Here is a 21,440-nt window from a genome sequence, read left to right on the forward strand (position 1 = left end):
CTACCTTTGCGCTTTTTGACTTTTATTATGTCTCTATATATAGCCCCCACAGCGCGAGTGCGCGTTAATGGTCACCTTTCGGACTCCTTCTCAATTGGCAACGGGACTAGACAGGGATGCCCCTTGTCACCCCTCTTATTTATCCTTACATTGGAACCTTTATTGAATTGCATTAAGGATAATGCTAACATCAAGGGGATTTTGATCAATGACAAACTACATAAAGTGGCAGCCTTTGCTGATGACATACTTCTTTTCCTAACAGACCCGCATATCACGTTGCCAAACTTGCTACAAGATTTCAAACTATTTCAGTACTTGGCTAACTTTAAAATCAATTTTTCTAAATCTCAAGCACTTAATGTATCATTAACTCCGGATGTGTTGAAACAAGCGACATCAAATTTTCCTTTTACTTGGCAACGTGAAGCTATCACTTATTTAGGAATCCAATTACCAACACATCTTTCGGAATTATATACAAAAAATTTTCTACCCCTCTTACGTGACATCTCCAAAGACCTACAGACATGGAATAAACCCTGGTTTTCTTGGTTTGGTAGGGCAGCTATACTAAAGATGAACGTGCTCCCCAGAATATTATATCTTTTGCAGACAATACCAATCCAATTACCAAACTCATTCTTCAAATCCTATAGAACGCTCTGTACCTCCTTTCTTTGGTATAATAAACGCCCAAGAATTAGCTTTGCCCAACTCACCTTGCCCAAGAGGAGTGGAGGTATAGGACTTCCGGATATTCACCGTTATTACAGGTCCTGTCACCTAGCCAGAATAGTGGACTGGACAACAAACCACACTCGTAAGGTGTGGGTTGGTGTAGAGGCTGATTTCTCAAAGATACCACTCTCCACCTCCCCGTGGCTGAAAACCTCTCACGTCCCTTCCGAGTTTCGAGAACACCCACTTATAGGTCCCACTCTATGCTGTAGTGCTCAGTTGTTCCAGAAAAAAGAACTATCTTCCTTTCCGAGCCCTCTTACTCCGATCAAATTGAATCCGGACTTTATTCCAGGGATTTCTCCGACCTTTCTCGCTGGGTATGGCCGTGATGAGAGTCTTACAGTGGGTCAATTCTTCAAAGATTCTAGCCTCTTATCTACAGAAGACATTGCAAAGACGTGGCCATCCATTACACTAACACCATGGATGTATAGACAAATACACCATTTCTTACGTAACTCCCCACATCTAAAAGACTATTCAAGACCGCTTACTGCATTTGAGAAGCTCTGCTTTACGGACATCCCCCAGCGGCATGTTATATCTAAGCTCTATTCCTATCTTGAAAGTACTAACACATCTCATTCGCGGAAGACCTGTTCAGCCTGGCAACGTGACCTACAACTTCAAATCTCACCAGAGGACTGGGACCACATTTACGACCATATGCATAAAGGCTCCATTTGTGTCTCTACACAAGAAGGCAATTATAAATTATTTTCCAGATGGTACAGAGTTCCGTCTTGGGTTAGTAAATTTGATCCTAACGCCTCAGATCTATGCTGGAGATGTTCCCGGGCAACAGGTACTCTTCTACATATCTGGTGGGACTGCCCGCGGCTGCAACCCTTCTGGAGAAAAGTTTTGGACATAATCACTCAAGTAACTACATACACCCTAGACTTTACCCCAGCACAATGTCTACTTCATCATTCCTCACTTTCTGTGCGGACTTATCGTAGGTCGCTTGCTTTACACATGATAAATGCGGCAAGACAGTGTATTCCGGTCCATTGGCGATCGGAATACGTTCCCACCGTGCGAGAGTGGATTCTTAGGATCATCAGGATCGCAGAGATGGAGGAGCTGATTTCAGTGGCAAAAGAACACCCCGAGAGATTCAGGAAGACTTGGGCGTGTTGGAATCATTTCCAAACTACCGATACTTATCATTGTCTAATGAAGGAATGAGCGAGAGGAGATTTGGTGACACGGAAACCCCTAGAACGTTCACTTCAGGAATAGTTCCATTACGGGACTTTAACGAAATTGTATTTCTAAGTAATGATTGAATCTGTCTCAGCCTGGAAGCTGCTAACTGATATGACTGGTTTGGTTATGCCTATTTAGTTATATACCTCATCCTTCCCCCATTCACCTCCCCCCCCCCCCTCTTCCCCCCCCCCCCTTTTTTTTTTTTTTTTCCTTTCTCTCTCTCTCTCTCTCTCTACCTCTCTCTCTCTCTCTCTTCATCTGTATTCGTCCCCTACGTCCCTCCTCGCCCCACTATGATATTTTTTCTCATACTCTTCCTCCATTCCCTTGCTCATTTCATTCCCATCTCTTCTTTCTCTCTTTTTCACCTCTTTACCATATTCTAACTAACTATATTTTTCATAAGGTACAGAGTACTTACAGACACACAGGTGTAACAATACTCCTCCAATCTAATCTATAATGTTCAAGTACGGAATCCTAAGACATATATGCCTTGAGTTGACACGACTATTGCTATATACCTCACTGTCCTGTTTCTTTAGATCTCCCTACACTAGGACTATTGTACCCCGTATTTCTATAAATTACTTACTGCTAACATCATTGCTATGGGTATATACGGTGCCTTCCCCTTAGGACTGTATTTCAGGTTGAGCTACGATTTACTTCTATGTCCTGAACCCGTCTGCGTTACGGGAGAACATGCTTAAAGACTTGCGCGGACTGCGTTCCGTATTTGTTTATGACTTGTTATGCCTTTCATATCTCAATAAAATTTCTTGGAAAAAAAAAAAAAAAAAAAAATTTCATGTGTGTGTAAAGGCAGACACCCCAATACGTTTAGCAATATAGTGTATAGATCTTAATATATATATAAATAGTATACTACTCTATATCCAATGTGTGTATGAGTAGGGATGATATACTGATTTTCTGTTATACTATCGCTATTATTATATTGCAGAGCAATCAACTTCTACAGTGCTACATATTGTTTTTAAAATATAAACATCACTTACATTTCTACCCAGTGGTTTGGGTAGAGACAGATGAAGCAATTGCAGCTATATTTTAGTATAATCTATTGAGACACAGTCTAGAATGTTGCTGTTTCCTTTATTATGCTTTGCTATGAGTGTATGTACAGCTTATCAGCAGAAACACATACTGTAGACATTTATTATAATGGCCACCATTAGTGTTGACCAGACTAATGTACCATGCATGTTGCTTTGCTCCCTTATAGTCTATCATCACCCTCTGCCATGCATGCCATTTATGACCCCAGCACAAATAATATTGCCACAGGTCAAGTGTGACTTTTGACACATTGTCATCACTACTTGTTAAAACATATAACAGAAATGCACAACACGTGTCTTTAAAAGTATAGGTGAGGTGTTATATCTGACCAACAGCCATCACTACAGGTCAGAAGTGACATTTGACACATCAAAGTCATTGCAGATAACAAGTCACCCATAAACCGCCCCTCAGATTGTAGAAGATTATCTTAAAGGCTTACAATGTTTTCCAGTAAAATCTTTAAAAGGTAAAACATTGTACAAATCAGACACCTGAAAGTCATGCCCAAGTGATCATAAAGCAGCTACAAAGACATAAATAAGGTCCAAACTGTTTTTCTCTTTGGTTTTTGATAGTTTGGGGAAGGGTTAGAACCTTCCCGATGGTCAGCAACCATGGCACAGGAAATGCACATACATTTTATGCCTCAATGATATATTAAAATTCTGTCTACATTAATGCTACAATAAATAATGTCTATTTAAATGGCAGATCAAATTTTATACTTTTGTTAGTGGTCTTTGTGAACATGGCAATGGAGATTTTCCTGCTCGAAGAACAACAATCTAAGTGCAACAGGCTGAAAGTGATCATTACTGAGGTCAATCAACTCTGCATTTAACACTTTACACACAAACAGTAGCTGCTACCATGTTTTCACATTCAGAGTATCTGTTATAGAAATTCTGAACTTTAAATATGGTAATGTTTTTCAAAAATGCATGGATTATTTAAGTTATTATTCATAGCATTTAGAAAATCAGATTAATGATTTTAACATATAATTTTATTGAAGGAAACAAAAAGAAACAGGGCAAATATTTATGGGAAATTATACTATTAAATATGACAACAGTAAAAAATATGGGATAGTAAACAAAAAGTACTTAAAGGCTAATTTCCAACTTTTAAAAGCATCTTTTTGCAAGTAAAAAAAAATGTGCTTTTATAATTTTTTTTCCACTAGCCTGTAAGGCATTTCACACACAATCAGCAGATGTTGGGTGCAATGCCAGGCTCCTGAAGACTCTCAGTACACAGTATGCCGTTACCTCCTGTATGGGCAGACAGTTACTGAATTGCAGGGGGAATCAATGAACTATGAGAGCATTCACGAAGCCCCCATAGTTTATTAAAAACCACAAGCCTTTGGCCGCGGCAGCTGACAGTACTTGTAGATAATTTATTTACATTACTCTGTAAATGAATGATGGAGATGGGCTGTTTTTAAATTCTGACAGCGGGTTCAGGGAGAAGATCTCCCACCAGCTGTCACAGGGAAGGGGGATTGGGGGAGAGGCAGCAGGAGCTGGAAATACAAGTGAAACATATAACATGTTCCAAAGGTAAACTTATCCTTTAACAAAATTTTCCTGGTCTTTGGTTCCAGCAGAACTCAGTTCATTCTAGCCTAGGTCTAATTCAGAGTCACTGGCCCTCAGAGATGAGTCTCAGCATTTGTGCATTGTTTCAGTGGAAAATTAAGAGCTCCAAGTTGCCAATGTAAGCAGTGTTTTGTGGATACTCTAGAGCAGGGGTATTGAATTAAAATTCACAGGGGTCCAGTCATTAAAATTTTCTTCTAGCAGAGGTCTGAATCTCATGTTTATGGTATGCCTCAGATCATTCACATTACAGTCCCTTGGATATAACTCAATCTCCAAATGGACACAGAAACGAATAGCAAGAAATCCTAAAAAAAGTTATGATGAAATTAACAAATGCATTTGTTTCATTCTGATGGCACCGATTCACATGATGTGATAGTAGTTCAGGCCTATGGGGAAATAAATTAAATTTTTGAATTTGCTCGATAATTCGGATTCAGCTAACACATGGATCCAAATTTTGTTCCATTTGTTAATTTGGATGCACATAACGTCAGTCGATATTGTTCAATCAGCTTATGCCATTTCTCTTGGTGGGTTGGACTAGCATCCAAAAATATAGAATCCGTCCTATTCCAATCTGTCCAATTTGATAATATGTCAAATATATAGCAATTTTCTGGGAAAACTGTAAAGTGTACAAAACAAATGATGAAGATTAAAAAAAAAGTGAATTTCAAAAGGAATTGGGTCAACATAACGAATATAATAAAACAAAATTCTTCAATTAACAAATGCATCCAAAATGAAACAAAGCAAAAATGTCTGGGGTGCACATAGCTAAAGGTACTACATTACTAAGGGCATTTCAAATTGCTGGAACTCACTGCCAAAATGCCAAAATGACAACCTGCTGCAGGAACAGTGAAAGCACTTCTGTATTAAAGAAACCTGCGCTACAGACTTATACTACAGAACGTATACAAGAGCAGCTGTCAGTGTTCCTGCAACACATCAATACTCAGCTATTGTTTTGAGAGCAGCTTAGAAAATAGCTTCTGCATAAATAAATCCTACAGGAAAATATTGAAGGGTTTGCTTATTAACTCACTGGAACAGCATTACAGTGTTGATACAATGCATTTTTAGTTAGTTACTTTTTTACAAATCAAAGGAGTAATGAAATGAAAAAATGTTTTTAAATTTGAATAGTACTGTATATTGAGGGGTTAGAATCACTGTCAGTTTTTTTTCGTTTTGTTTTTTAATTTATATTACTGTTTTTGTTCATAATAGGGAGATTCACCCTCTAATTGCTCTGATGACCAATGTCACTGGGAAAGAAAGTGAGGGTAAACACAAAATATTTAATTGCCACCAGAACTGGAACAGAGGGGAAAACTGCCAATGAAGACACTTTTTACTGTGACAACTTGTCTAAAGAAGCATATTCCTTACATTTAGAAGACATCCTCTCAATCCTTGAAAAAAAGTTTATTTTTTAATTTCCAAGCCTTAATAATTAATTCATTATTAATATTGGATTTTTGTTAATCAACCCCAATTAATAGAACCTGTTCTAATGCTAATATTCAGTATTTCACCCTAAAGCAGCTGGAGTAAGTATTATCTCCACTGGACAAGTGAACTAGGTATCTCAGTAAACAAGGACTTTTACTACTTCTTGAGAAAATATTTGTGATGAAACGCGCTGAGGCAGAAGTGACATCAGAATTTGGGCCTGAAACTCGGGAAATTGCTGTTTCTTGTGTAGTGAATGCAGGCTGTCCCTTTACAAAATCCTATAAGAGTTACCTAAATGTGAGTGTATCATTTTTCACTTTAAAAAAGTGCTGTTTTAACTTATATACTACACTATAAATAATGTGTTTCTTTTCATGTGGGATGCTTAATCTAATAAGATGAGTGAAGGAATTTGGAACATTAAAGTCTCGGTGCAGGATAGAGGTGCCTGTTGTCCACTGGAGATATTACATCCTGTTTTATATGACATTCTTAGGATTAAGGGTATATATATATATATATATATATATGGTGAATTCTATATGGATAATGGTTTGGACACAGAGGTGGATGAAGGAAGTATAAGCACACAGGGCACTGGAATATTATTACTTTTGAGGAATTTGGACATTCATCAAAAGTAGACACCATAAGCTATCTGCTGAGAGGCATATTGAGTCCATGGAAGATTTATTTTTTTTCCATACTTTTTTGGAAAATGACAACAACATTTTTTTTTACACAAAGTTGTCTTTTAAATTATATATTTCTCACACAAGCCAAGGGTATATATGGAATTACACCCCAAAATACATTCTGCTACTTCAACCTAGTATGGGGATGCCACACGTGTGAGATTTTTTGGGAGTCTAGCCACATAGAGCAGCCTGAAATCCAATGACCACTTTGAAAGCCTGAAGGTGCGTAACTTCCTCATTTCACTTCATCACTAGCTATCAGAGTTTCGGAGGCCCTGAATTGCCAGAATAGTACCAACCCCCCCCCCATGACCCCTTTCTGGAAAGTAGACACCACTAGGAATTTAAAAAGAGGCGTGGTGAGTATTTTGCAGATCTCATTTCTCACAAGGTTTTGAAATATAAAAAAAAAAATATATGTTTTTGTTTTCTTTCTTCATTTTCCAAAAACTTATGGCAACAAACGAGATCTGGAAAATACTCACCATGCTTCTTATCAAATTCCTTGGAATGTCTACTTTCCAAAAATCAGTCATTGCGGGGGGGGGGGGGGGTATGTCATTGTGTTCCGGTATGACACCGCAGGAATTTTGAATTTGTACTCTGCCTTTATGCACCTTATCTTTTTAAGTGCAATATTTTACTGAATACTATGAAGGCTATGAAGTCTCTTCTGTTTTAATTTTTCTCTACACAGTATGGAGAGTGGTTCGATGGGAGGAATTTGTTTGGGTGAGCCCGCAGCCGTCCATCCATCTCCCTTGATATTGCTAGCACGGGTGTCAGTGTGGAATCTGGACACCATCTACTTGTTTGATCTCTTGATTGGAGATCAATTTGTCTGGTAAGAGGCCGATCTGTTTGTTGTGGCGAGCACTTGTGGACACCATAACACTCTGTTGGAGGATTTTTGCAGCACATAGCACTTTCATATTGGATTTGGGACTTTTTGATAATTTATATTATGTACATGGACTTTTAGCACTTTAGATGTATTTTTTGCACATTTTGTATATGCACCATTCATGGTCCATTTTTGGTATATTGTGTTTAGTTATTGTGTCCGATTGGTTTAATGTACAGCACACTCATTTATTTTTCATTTTAGTAATTCCACATATACCCATGGCATGTGTGAGCAATAAATCATTTAAGTGACAATTTTGTGTAAAAAAAAAAAAAATTTTGACATTTTCCAAAAACTTGTGGTAAAAAATTAAATTTTTTATTGACCCTACATGCCTCTCAGCAAATAGTTTGGGGTGTCTACTTTCCAAAAAGGGGTCGTTTTGGGGGGGTGGGGGCATTTTATGCCCAGCATTAGACGTTTATGCCATACATCACTCTTCTAACCACCTGAAGACCAAGCCTTTTCTGACACTTTTTGTTCACATGAAGAAAAATCTGTATTTTTTGCTAGGAAATTACTTTGATCCCCCAAACATTATATATATTTTTTTAAAGCAGACACCCTAGTGAGTAGAATGGTAGGTGGTGCAATTTTTTATGTCACATAGTACTCACGCAGTGATTTTTCAAATACAAATTAAAAAAAATACACTTTTTTTTTACTTTTAATGCACAAAAACACAATATATTGGCCAATTATTTAGTATAGTATAAACTATGATGGAATGCCAAGTAAATAGAAACCAAACATGACATGCATTAAAACTGTGCATGCCCCGTGCAATGGCGACAAACTGAATACATTCTTAATATCCATTGGCAACGCTTTAAAAGCCTTTACAAGCTACCATTTTAGATTTACAGAGGAGGTGCTAGAATTAGTGCCCTTGATCTGATGTTCAGTGCAATACCTCACATTCATGGTGCAACCGCTGTTTATATACCAGCACAGTGTCAAGGCTTACGCACACAGGTGCATGAGTATGTGGGGGGGGGGGGGTGAGGGTGATTTTTTTTTTTTAAGTTATTTGGATTTTTTTAATTATTTTTCCACTTTCCCTTTCATTTTTTTTTATCACTTTTAATGCTATTACAGGGAATGCAAATATCCACTATATCTCACATGCATGGTGCAACTGCTGTTTACATACTGGCACAGTGTCAATGCTCATGCATGAAGGTGCGCACGTGTGAGGGGGGGTAAAGGTGTTTTTTTTTAAGTTATTTTGATTTTTTTAATTATTTTTACACTGTCCCTTTTATTTATTTTTTTTTTTTGTTCACTTTTAATACTACCACAGGGAATGCAAATATCCCCTATAACTTCAATGGGCATTGTAATATATTATTTTTTTATAAATCTGCTATCTATCAGACTCTCGATATCTCCTCTGCCCTTACATTATCTAATCCCACCAAGATCGGTGTGATCAAATGCTTTCCAAATTTACAAATGCTGCTGTTTATATCCTTTGAAACTGAAGTGATGAAATGCTCTTAGCTTCCCATTTCTTAGACTATAGAGATGATTGGAACCATTCCGGTCTCCAAACAGCTGTATGGTCAGCTGGCAGAAAAAGTATGGGTGCTGCAAAATTTGTGGGATTTGCAAGCACATCAGGAAGGATACTAGGGGCTCTATGGGCCTGTATGCAAATTCTTGGTGTTTACGGGACAATACTTGTTCTCGCCACCGCACCAGCTTGTACTGCACTTATGGGACTCGCAACGTCACCAAGTGATACTGCAGTGCGGGTATGTAACAGACCAGGATGTACTAGGCCGCTGATGCTCACCAGTTCACCAAAAGGTAGAGCGGAACTAGTACTGGCACTCTGCTGCATATGTAAAATCATCAAAATTTACCGGCAAGTGCTAGCAGAGATCAGGCCTGATTCTGGAAACACTGCAGTTTTGTGTGTAATGTATCAAGTGACAGTGACCTACTGACACTGCACTTGCTGGGGGAGAAGGGGGGGTAAGAGTAGGGGCTAAAGGCAGGTGCTGGCAGGTTCAGGGGCTGATCCCGCTAACGATGCACTTTTGGGGATACTATACTAATGTGAATGCTGGTATAGTGCTGATCTGATCAAAGATATTGATCCGTTCAGACACTATACTAGCAATGGAGGTTTATTGTGTATGAGCGTGTTCCTGGCAATCAAGGGTTTAAATGTGATTACTGGTGTACTGACAGGTAATCTGACGCTATCTGGGAGGGGCGTGAAAACCAAAGGAGCGTGAACCACGTATATATACGTGATTTTGGGCACCAGTGCCACCCTGTAGCAGTATTTCTGCTATAGGGTGGTCAGGAAGCAGCTAAAGAAGCGGTTTGCATTACGGAGCTGCATTACTTTAACTGACAATTGTGCGGTCATGCAACGCTGCACCCAAATGAAATTTAAGTACTTTTTTCCCCACAAATTGAGCTTTCTTTCAGTGGTATTTAATTGCCTGTGTTTTTTATTTTTTTGCGCTATAAAAAAAAAAGACCGACAATTTTGAGAAAAAAACTATATTTTGGACTTTTTGCTATTAAACATATCCAGTAAAAAAATTTAAAAATCAAATTTCATCATAATTTTAGGCCAAAATGTATTCTGTCACATGTCTTTGCTAAGTAAAATCTCAATACATGTAAATTAATTGGTTTACGTGAAAGTTCTAGTGTTTACAAATGGTGGTATAGATACTGGGATTTTTTTTATACAAATAATGGTGGCGATCAGCAACTTATGGTGGGACTGTGCCGGCATTCTGACACTGGGGGGAACTGACTTGGTGTCACTGACATCCCCTGTGACACCAATACAGTGATCAGTGCTAAAAAAAAAAAGCACTTACACTGTACTAATGGCAATGGGCAGGAATGGGTTACCATGAGGGGCGATCAAAGAGTTAACTGTGTGATGGGAGTGTTTTACTAGGGGGCGGGGGGGTGCTTCACTGTAAGCACACTGATCAGGATGGCTCTGCTCATCCATCCAGAGCAGTGTGCCCAAACTGACAGGGAGGAGGGTAGTTGGTATACAATGCAGCCCTCCTCCCTGTCGGTGATCGCTGGTAATCACCGGGCGCCGGCGGGTAATAAACGGCCAGGACCTGGTGATTGACACCCGGGGCTGCAATCGGTGGAGCGGGTAGGGCACGTGTGTGGCTTGCTTGTGCCCCCTACCCGGAAATGCAGAATCACGTATATATACGTGATCCTGTGTACAGGGGCTGCCCTGTAGCAGAAACACTACTATAGGGCAGTCTTTAAGCGGTTAATGTGCAAAAATACAATTAAATACCCAATTGTTTGGTAAAATATAAAATATGATGTTACACCAAGTAAATAGACACCAAACATGTCACACTTTAAAACTGCCCATGCAACAGCTACAATCAACGTAAATGTTATTATCCTTAGGCAATGCTTAAAAAGCCTTTACAGGTTACCACTTTAGATTTACACAAGAGATCTAATGCTAGAATTTCTGCTCTCAATCTGCTGTTTACGGTGATACCTCACATGCGTGGTGCAATCGCTGTTTATGTTATGCGCGTGGGACCAAGCTGCATTCACATTTTTTTAAATCACTTTTATTGTTATCACAAGGAATATAAATATCCCCTGTGACAGCAATATGCAGTGACAGATAATCTTTACTGAGAGATCTCGAGTCTACTATACCCCAGATTTCTCCTCTGCCCTTAAAAGCTTTGGATAATACCAAGATTGGTATTATCCAATGGTCTTTTCAAACCCATGAGGGTTTGATTACAATTGCATAACTGAAAGTGATTAAATGTTCATTGCTTCCAGTTTCTTAGACCATAGAGATGTGCAGAGCCATTCTGATGAGCTGGCAAAACCACCATCTGCATTCTCAGGTTACCTCGGTAGGGCAGGAGAGCCCGAGAAAGCCACAGAAGGTAACAGGAGGAGTCCCCTCCCGCTGCACATAAAAGCAATCCACTGGCTTATTAGCCACTAAGATTACTTTTACAAGAGACACAATACCAGGATGATGCCTACAGGCATCATCCGAATATAACGACTCAAATTTCAGCATCATACGGGTATGTTGTTGGTCCGAAAGTGGATATTTATATTGCACATATTGTGACAGGAGTTTTGCACATATAATCTGGTGAGGCACTGAAGATGATGACTATATAATATTTAAACATGTCTTTATGTCACATAACACTGGTTTACTGAGATACCCAGTCCTATTTAATTTCTAACTGTTATTTTTCTGTCTTTTTCACCTTTCAGTTTTATAGTTTTTTCGTTTTAGCTCATTTTACTTGATTATTTTTATAGCAAAACATAAAAAAAAACTGCTCAATTAATTTTTTTTTAAAAAAGGGTCTTTATTTCATTAGTAAGTAACTTGACCATTTCCCCTTAATGAGAAATGTAATCTTAGGGTAAATGTAATTTAAAGTAAACAAATTATAGACTAACATACACCTTATCCTCAGTATAAAACTAACATTGGTCAATTAGGAAAAATGCACCATTTTTTGTTATGCTATGCCTTTTTCTCTATAGGTTGCATTAAAAAAAACTTTTTGCAATACAACATTGTCAAAAGAAAGTGTTGTTTGTCCTGAAAAATAAATATAAAATAAATACATATTGTTTTATTAGAGTTGTTGGTGAATCAATAGCTGAAAAATAAAACTTGCTCTGTTTCATAAGGTGTACGCCAGTACAGCAACTGCTGTACTTTTTGCTCTGCCTTGCCTGGACTAATTGCTACTTTCAAATGGCCATGTTAATAGTGATTCAGAAAATAAAACTATGGAGCATGGTTTGGGTTGTGGCTTTTTTATGGGTAAGGCTTACTACCAATCTGGTTCACCATACAGTTTCAACACTAGTTTTTGGTAGCCAAGTGCAGTTGCTCTTGGTGTGGTACTTTTGTCCTCAAAAGCTAAAATATACAGTCACTACGCTTATGAAAAACTTTGATTAATGATCTGGGTCCTAACATTAATGCTCCTTTTTTACATTTTAAAAGAATGTGTTTTTTTTTTCATCTTGGAGAGCAAGGAATGATAAAAAAAAATATATATTCTAATCCTTCCTAAATCTATCCAGAACTAAGAAAAAAACATGTGGCTGAGCATATGCTGAAAGTATAGATGTACGATGAATGTTTTTCATCTTTGATGAATGTTTGTTTGGAAATTGTATAACCTTACCCTAGTAACCTAACTATAGCAATTACCTAGCTTTAGGTGCAAATGCACACTCTGTGAAATGTGACTGTGTGTTGTCCTGCCATGACCTTTGCAAAAACCACCTTGTGCAAATGTATTGTTAACATCACCCGCAGAGAATGCTAAACACAACGTATAATATAATTACATATTCCCCCTAAAATGACATATATTTTTCCTGACCTGCTAAAATATCTACTTCCTTCCAATTAATGTCTGCATAACCTATGGCTGGAAATGCCTCTGCCCTGCTCCATCCACAGCCCACTCACTCTCTGAAGCTGTCATTCATCCCTTCGTGCGAATGACATTATCTCCCACTTAGCATTTGTCAAGTTCTAGCTAACTCCATTTATGCAGTCCACTGATGAATGACAGCCTAAAATAAACATTTCTTTAACTTGTTCCCACAAAACTGACTCTGGGTACACTTCCTGATGGCAGCCACATTCTGAAATGGCAATGCCCTTCTCTCTAGATTACACATTCCTGTGACTGAATTTAAGTGTTGGAATCTATCTATCTATCTATCTATCTATCTATCTATCTATCTATCTATCTATCTATCTATCTATCAAATAACTGTTTACTTACATCTTTAAGCCTACTTGTAACCTCTGTTGAATGATGGACAGTTGATGAGAAACCTTAGAAAAGATCAAGTTTGAGTTTTACAGCAGTTCCCATGTATGAGGCTAAAGTTATTCCTGAGGCCAAAGACTGGCAAGGGTGGGAGATAGGGAACTTGGGTGGGAAATTTTGGCCTATGACCAGCTGCAGTCAGGAATTAGGAGAGTGCAAACTGAGACTTTCTGTAGTGTCTGTATTCTGAGAAGGATCTTTCTGGGAGAAATACGTAAGTGCTGTGACTGTGATTCGGGATAAAAGAGGATGCTTTAAAAAGGAAGAGGGTAACAGATCCAAGTGGGGACATGAGATGAGGTGACTCCTGTCTGCTGAGTGTACCTAATTCCCATGTGGACCCTCATTCTTCATTCACCCAACTTCCACCCTCTTTGTATATAGCTCAACTCTTTAAGATAAGAAAGAGAGACATCTATAAGTATTATACATACAATATATAGGCAAAGGATACATTTATATGCCATGCTTCCAGTTATGTGAACCGCAATAAATAAATACACAAAAATGAAAATCACACTATTTTTTGTCATTACTTTTTTTTTCTTTATACTGGCTTTTAAAAGTAAAAAAAAGTGCAATCAACCCAGGTTGTATGAAAGGTTGATGCAGTACACAATTTCTATCAGCTAAAGCATATATTTTATAAAGGACTATACGTCAAAACACAAAATGAACAAATGAGAAGGGAAGAGGATCAGAGGGATTTGGTTTCAAAAGAGGGACAATTGTTTTTTCTCACATCTTTGTACCATAATTTCCCAACACTCTAAGGGCCTTCTTCATTTGAGGGATTCAAATGTTACCTTGGATTCTTCTCTAGATAGGCACCATGCTCGGTGGGCAGCCCCTTCTCACGACTTAGTGCAGGAGGAATGCATGCATTCGCTCTTGTGATCTGCGGGACTGGTGGACTTTTGGCGGGAACTTCACCCTACTGAGCGTGACTTTACATTCTATTCCAATTTTCATGACAGTTTTTGACCATGTATTTATGCAGGTGCAACGGCTTCCTTTAGTCAGGCGGATATCTATCCCTTCCTTGCCCTGGTCGGACCATGATCCCCTGGTCCTACTTCTTGCACTCTCGGGTATGGCATGGCACCCTTTTCATTTGAGTATTAATGAGTCTCTACTGACCACTCAGGTCACCTGTCAGCAAATTGAATCTTCCATACGGACATATTTTGTGGATAACTCAGGTTCTGTCTCTTCAGTGGTGCCCCCGTGGGAGGCACATAAAGCGGCAGTGTAGGGCCACATTATACAGCTGGCTGTGGCTTGGAAATGGGAGCGGGAGCATCACCTTTTGAAACTTTACTCTCTTTTGGCCTTGGCGGATGCTCATTGGAATTCACACCCATCCGCGGCCCATAAACATATGCAACACACTCTGGCTGCAGAACTGGAATTACTTGCTATTTGGAGGCTTTATGTTGGACCAAACATATATTTATACCTGTGCTAATAAACTTGGTCCGATGTTGGCTAGGAATATTCAACTCTGTGGGGAAACCCTATAAGCCGGTCCAGTTGCTGCTCCTTATGGGGGGTTGTACTTCCAATCCCCAGCAGATCGTCTTGCGCTTCACGGACTTCCTTTCACATCTGTATGCCAAACCAGATCCCTTTCCTGTAGCTCAGTCAGAAGTGTTCTTTCAGGATCTATGGCTCCCTGGATTGTCCAAAGCAGCGCAGGTAGCCCTTAATGCAGGTGTATCTGTATCGGAAGTACTCCAAACTATCAAACCCTTACGGTCCTCCTATTACAAGAAATTTTTAGCCCTGTTGGCGCCCTTTTTGGCTAATCTTAATACTACCCCAATATGCTCAAACCATACTAAAATACAAAAAATCAATAAAAAATCACAAAAATGTGAAAAACACATGAAAAACATATAGTCTCCAAAAACAAAATTATACACTCGTGTTCAAAATAAAAATCATTCCCAATTCTATTTCCAATAAGGAAAAATCCCAAATCCTGGTTTGCGAGCCCTCCAAATGGCTCCAACGGACAATGTAAACGCCAAAAAAGAAAAACGAATATAGTGCGTTACCCTTATAAACAAATGATCAAAAAATAACTATGAGGTTGACCCCTTATGATTAAGCCCTGGAAGTGACGAAACGCGTCAAGGGAAGTGACGTTGGACTCACACGGAGGAACCGGAGTTAGCGGAGCGGCCATCTTGGATAGTGGAGATTCAGGCGAGGATTATGCAATTTATCTGGGCTGACAGGCACCCCAGAGTCTCCAGAAATACGTTTTTTGTTCATAGACTGTAGGGAGGCTTGGGGGTGCCTAATGTAGTGAGCCAGATTGCCCCAATGCCTATGTTGCACGCTTCCTCTGATGTTCCCCTCTGGGTTCTTATGGAACTACCTAATTGTGCCCCTATTGTGAAATCAACGCTTCTATGACTCCCCCCTGCTCTACACCTGACAATATTGAGCCCTATTTTTCTCCATGGCCTGCACGTATGGGACTCGGTTCGCTAAAGATTGTTTTTCAGCAGCAGGTATGCTCTAGGATCACAAGATTACTGAAAAAGGGACTTAGCAGGCATTTATACTAAGGCAACACCTAGAAAAAAATTAAAATTAAAGTTTTGCTTGGTTCTTTTCCCCTCCACTGCACACTTTTTTTTCCCAGAGATCTTCTAGCCAGTCTGGTAAAGTCACAGCTTCTTCCTCTTCTTCTTTAGTGTCACTGTGGGTAATCCTTAACATCATTAACATTATTAAATGTGAGCATAGTGCATTAATACTTTTAGCCCAGACTACATACTAATCCCTGCCATGGGAGGCCAGGCCATAGCAGCCAGCGTTCAAAGGAATTGGATTGAAAGATACTGGCCTTCATCTGAATTGGAAGACTGAGGATGTTTAGTAGTTTATCTTTTAATGAACTATTTTTTTTTAGTTGGAGTTCTGCTTTAATCATTGAACACTTAGCTTGCGCTTCCTACATGTATTTCAAAGTTCATTTTCAGTTTTGCTTGGAGTCTACCAGAGAGCCCAAAAGAAAGGTACTAAGGACTCCTTCAAGGTGGTAGAATTTAAAATGTTACACACTATCTTTAACATTGCCATCTAAGCAGAAGATGACCTGTGGATTTTACTACTCCCCCTAAATATATGAAGGCACACAGATCTTATAAACGTCTAAGCCTTTAAACCACATTGCACCCCAGGCTACATATTTTTTTAAGAATTAAATGGATGGAATTTTTATATAAAGCAGAATGTGTTCACTGGTAGCTATCTCATTACTGGAGCAAAACTTTCCTGTGCCAGCCGAATACTGTTCAGCAGCACATACAGCTATTTATAGCGACTCGATAAGGTGAGTGATATGGATGAACACAGCCATAAAAAGTGATTTTAATACAGAAAAAGGCACTTAGATTATTCATCTCTCTCATCAATTTATAATAATTTGAATAGTAGGAACCTGTTATTAATACTCTGAGCTGATGATTATCGTTACACAGTATAAATAATGAAAACTTAGTACAGAGTTTAGAAAGTTTAGGAAGTATTTAAACATGTGGTTTCCCAAAACTAGTTACTAAGATGATTTATAAGTGTAGGGACCCAGTTATCAGTGGTAGTGCCCTGTTCTGGTTCTGTGTTCTGTAGCCCTTGCTAGGCTGTAGCCCTTGTTAAAGGTCCTCTGCTCAGGCTGTTGATTTTTTTTTTGCATCTTTGTGTCAGTTATACAGTCTGGGTTATAAAATATTTATCACCCTAGCCAATCACTGAGTAGCATAGCTCAGTGGTGTGAGCTGGGGAAGGTGATAAATACTTGAATCAGCCTTTTGGTGTGTTCTTCTTTTTCCTTGGCTTCTGTTTAGAGGGGGAGTTACCCTAAAGATCTGCAGCAATGTTAATACATTGTGACCAAGAGGAAAGTACCTTTCGCTACTCTTTTAAAAGTGATAATGAACTAAGGAGAAGAAAAGACTAGAACCAGGAATTACAGAACATATAGCTAAATAAATACTAGAATCTTTAATATAGAAGATCCTGTCCACCCCTGCCACCACTGTAAAGTCTCCGGAATGCATCTTCCGATGAAGCACCACCAGCATTTGTTCCCCACTGGGAAACAGATCTTGGAATGACTTTCACACCCAAACAGGTAGACAAGATTCTTTTGCTGACTCATAAATCTTCTATAGTGAACAAATACCAGGAAACAGGATATAAGCTACTAGACAGATGGTACCAAGTCCCATATATACTCCATAACATTTCAGATACATGCTGGCATTGTGCCCAAGACATCAGTACATTAGCTCACATTTTCTGGTTTTGCCCCGGAATACGTCCCTTTTGGGAGGATGTGATGGCAACAATTAAGCAATTGACATCCGTAGATCTGAGTGGAAACCCGACAGCCTGCCTTAAAGTGCCCCATGCAGGGCCTAAATGTTTGTCCTTGAAGACAGGGATCTGAGGATATCCCCCAGAGAGTGGCTTGCCTTCCCTCTCCCCCTTTTTTTTCTCTTCTCTTCTCTTCCCTTCTTCTTTTGCTTCTTTCATTCTACTCCTGCTTTTCTTCTTTCATACTCCCTGCTTCCCTTATTTTTATAGTTTTCAATTACTTAGATCATATTTGCTATCTTGCCATAGTAGGTATCCAGTGTTATGACTCTAAACAGTGTTTGTATCGCCAAAAAATTCAGGCAGCTGTATATGACTAAGCCATAAGAAGAACAGTATGTTAGAATGTATTATCTTCTCATACAACTTGGAACATCTAATTGAAGTACATTGGTTTTTGACTCAATGTGAAGTGATCTTCCTGTTGACTTGTGTTTAACGAAAGTTAGAAATGTGATCGACTCTCTACCTTTGTTTTATACACCGATGTTTACATTATCCTTTGTAAAGAAGTATCCATAAATAAATAGTTAAAAAAAAAGTAAAAATGAAAGGTGAAAAGATTTTTGTGTAGTCTGCATCCCTCACTCTCTCCTATTAATGTTGAGCAAAAAAAGTTTAAAAATCCACTAAAGTGACTTCCACTAACCACTATAAGCTAAGAACCCTACCTTGAGATAGGTGTGTCTGGAGACAGTGGTGTATTTTGGTTGTGTGCCAACCTAGGCAAGAGTAAAATCACATGTCTTCCTTCTGCGCTGATTTCTGACAATGATCCGCAAAAGAGAGTCGGATACCCTTCAGCAGCCTGCATCCCGCACTTCTGCCGGGGGGTGATGCCTCCCCTTGAAGGATGCTGCCCTAGGCAAAAGCCTTGTTTGCCTTGTGTGTTTATTAAATTAAAAGGATCTTGACATCCAAAGTGTACACCTAGTAGATTCAGGCTGCATTTAATCCAGGGCTATGAAGGATTGGGAATGTTTTGGCCTGGGGGAGCAAACACAGTCACTTTGCTGGTAAGTAAAAGCTGCTGTTACCACTGCTAAAGAAGGGAGAGCACACTGCATACACACATAGTATGAATGAGCCAGATTGGCTGCTGGGGCACACTTCCAGCATATGGCTCGAGCACTGGGGAGTTTTTACTGACAGGTTGTCCAGGACCTAAACATATGAGTAGAAAAGTATTTTGCCAGCTGGACAGTGATATGTAATCTGCCAGGGATCCTGAAAGTTATAGGGTTTTTTAGGGAAAAAAGCAGAACTGATAAATTAGGAATTTAAAGTGAATGCATGGTAAAACAACAAGCAATGGCAGCCAACCAGCTTCTTATATTTACTTTCTCTTTACTCCCCAGCTGCTCTGTTCAGCTACCAGGAGTAGAGAGGAAGCTCTGTGTGAGCTTAAAGTTTCAACTTAGAGCTTACACAAGGCCTCACTATCATGTGACTGCACTAGATGGGTGAATGACCAATCACCAAGTACCAGATCTGTCGTATTGAAGGAAGGATTGAGTCACATGCCCTTCATGCCTAGAAGTACCACATATTTTTCTTCATTACCCACTTCATCCACATAGTGCTAAAAAAGATCCCATCCACCTGACAAAAGACCAGACTAGTGTATGCCAGTCTGCTAACCAGTGGTCCAAAATATGCAGAAGCAAGAGTTTGAAGAATGTCAAAACAGAAGAAACCTGTACTTCTGCAGATCCATGTACAGTTTCCTAACCCAGAATTCCAGAGCAGGCCATTGCTTTAGCAAGTCATAAAACTCATTATAGCTGTTCCCTTCTTACTTCTCTGCTTTTATTCATGGTGTAAAGTCTGCTTTAAGTCAAATTTTATGACAACAATACATATGCATAACAATGAACTGTACAATGCACTGTACATTGTGTCTTTATGAACGCTTTCACAAAAAGCTAATATTCATTCCAACACAAAAGCATCTTGCTGAGCACAATACAGTAGCACATTAGTCACTGTGAGAGTCAGCAAACATTACAGTTGTATGAACCATTAAAAGCAGGCAAAGAGCACTGTTGTTAAAACTGCAACACTTGTTTAGCACTTTCAGTTGTGCTACAGCTGCTTCTAACATAGGGCTTTAATATAAGACCTTTAATTTTCTCTTAGTTGTACTTTCAATTATTGATACTCTATCATCTCTGTTGCAATACCCAACTGTTCAAGTCTCAGATGTACCCAGCGTACTAAAGTTGACTATAGCCAAAATAAATACACTGATTAAAGGCTGTGATAATCTTGGCATGTTCACCAGTGTTCAGTGCGTTCAATAAAACAAGTCCCCAGATGTGGTTTGCTCTACAAGAGGGCTCCGCTGTGCTTCTTTCATTCTACATCTATAACAAACAATACGTGTTGGATCACTGCTCAGCAATATGCATTTCATAAACAAGTGGGGATAAAAGCTTGGCGCTGTATTTATGCAAAATTCTCCTAGCCTGTTCTGACAGGGGACCTATTACCTGCTATGTAATATGCAAAGAAATAAGAAAGTGAAGCCCTTAGGGGCAGTGTGTGCGTTTGATAGGGCGACTGCTGAAAAGGCTTCATTGCAGGACCGGACACATGACTGACACCTTATTATAGCAAATGGGGGACTCAGCCTGTGTTTGAGTGATGTTCTCAATAATCAGATGTCATTCAGCCTACAGGATATTTCTTATGCTCTTGTGTTTAGATTCATAGACGCAAGCTCTTTCAGGAGCCAAATGGCTTATAGCAAACCTCAAAGAAATATCTATCTATTTCCTTAATCAAATTTTACGTACGAGTGTGAATTACTTATTACATTATATAGTGGTTACACTGCTGAGTTTGTAATTTCCCCATTTAACAGAGAAAATCACAATGTGCGTCTGATTTGGAAGATGTGGTATGAGACTTGATGTATGGTTATTATGCTAGATTGTCATTTTTGAAAAAAACATACTTAAGGTTATTTAAGGTACTGTAGATCTGAGATGGTGAGTAAAGATGAGGAGATTTCCCAGGGTTCAATTCACTGGGGAGTTCATAACATCCTGTTTTTAATTTGCAAAACCTGTACTTAGCAGTGAATATTAAACTGTTTGAGGGATGAATTGTGACACTAAAATGTAGCTATTTGCAAGGTTAAAATGCAAGCTATCTTTCAAAGAGGGCATGAAGGGCTGGCCACTGACATTTAACACTGGAAAATCATTTTAAAATGCTATTGAGCAGGGAAAAAGGAAGAGGATCCATTTATTGTGACTTCCAGGTTTACTAAAAAAAGAAAAAAAAAACACTTTCAATTACATACTTGAGAGAGGCCATTAGGCTGTATTTGGTGCTATGGAACAGTGCAATTTTCATGGACAACATCTGTGACATCATATCCTGGCATCACATATTTTGGTTGTGCAATTGATTTTTTTAAGTTTTATATCTAGCTTTTGAAACATAGAAAACT

This window comes from Staurois parvus, unplaced genomic scaffold (assembly GCF_062004578.1).
Source record: "Staurois parvus isolate SC_StPar_1 unplaced genomic scaffold, SC_StPar_1.0 ptg000276l, whole genome shotgun sequence".
Taxonomy (NCBI): Eukaryota; Metazoa; Chordata; class Amphibia; order Anura; family Ranidae; genus Staurois; species Staurois parvus.